The sequence below is a fragment of the Propithecus coquereli genome, unplaced genomic scaffold, assembly GCF_000956105.1.
Source record: "Propithecus coquereli isolate 6110/MARCELLA unplaced genomic scaffold, Pcoq_1.0 Scaffold164, whole genome shotgun sequence".
In the NCBI taxonomy this organism is placed as follows: Eukaryota; Metazoa; Chordata; class Mammalia; order Primates; family Indriidae; genus Propithecus; species Propithecus coquereli.
The window spans coordinates 4,324,435-4,325,781 of NW_012140969.1; positions in this window are offsets into that span (position 1 = coordinate 4,324,435).

Genomic DNA, 1,347 nt, shown 5'->3' on the forward strand with positions numbered 1-1,347 from the left:
CCTGGAGGTGCTGCATCAGCCTGAGTAAAGGAAGAGTTGGGAAAGAAAGGGATGAACCGAGATTCAAAAACAAAAACAAAACCTGATAGGCAATCCCCTAAATATTAATACCTGGGCTTTTGGAGAAAATGCTCCAGGCACATGCCTATTTGCCGGGACATGTATCAACCTGTCTCTTTTTTTTCCCCCTGCTAAAAGGCAACTTTTTCTTGGGCAGAGCCTGAAGGAAATTAGTTAATAAATGCTTTGACTCGCAAAACCAAAATGAAACAATGTAGCACTGAGCTGAAAGTATACAGAGCATCCTAGTTTACTCTGTATATAAAGTATACTGAGGTCTAGTATATAATGCTGTTGTGAAAATTACAACATACTTGTGCAAACAGACAAAAGAAACATATAAGTATACAAAATGATACATCCTGTTATCCTAGGATAGCTACCTGTTCGGGAACACAGTCAACGCATTGAAGAAGCTGGCAGTGGTCCTAGATTCGAGATTTGAGATGGAGGAGCGGAAGATTAACAAGTGAGGGTTTTGCGTGGACCACTGAAAGTGTGACAGAGTTTGGGGAAAGGCCAGGCTGGATGGGACCTGGGTTTATTGCTGTTTGGGGGCCAGATACCACATTGCAATAGGCCGAGGGCCAGGTGGGAAGAGAGGAATGAGGATAGTGAGTATAGGTGAGATGTCTTTGGGTCAGGAAGCCGGGTTCTAAACCGCACTGTCCGCTAGAGTAGTCGCTGGCCACACGTGGCTATTAAAACTACAAGTAACTAAAAAGAAATCAAATTAACAGTTCAGTTCCTCCTTTGTACCAGACAGATTTCAAATGCTCAGTAGCCACATGGAGCTAGAGACTACCATTTTGGAAAGTACCGATATAGAAAATTTTTGATCAGCATCAGAGAACGCTTTACTGGCCAGCATTGCTTTTATCCAGCCGTCAAAAGTCATTTCAGAGACTCGGAAATTTGAATATGCGCTCAGTATAAAATGGTACTGAGGAATGGTTGTAAACATCGGTATTGCGACCATGTAGGAAAATGTTCTTATTTCTCAAAGACGTTAGCTGTAGTATTTAAAGGTAAAAACTGATCAGTAGAGTGAAAACGAGATAGTGTGTATAAATCACTTAGCATAAAACTAGGCATATCCAACAAAAAAAAAAGAAAAAAAAAGGAAAAAATAAAGAAAGAGATAAAACCAGGCATGGATCAAGTCCTTAATAAATGCTAGTGGGCATTAATATTAAAGAAATTTGGATGGCTGGGTGTAGTGGCTCATGCCTGTCATCCTAGCACCCTGGGAGGCTGAGGCGGGAGGATCACTTGAGCTCAGGAGTT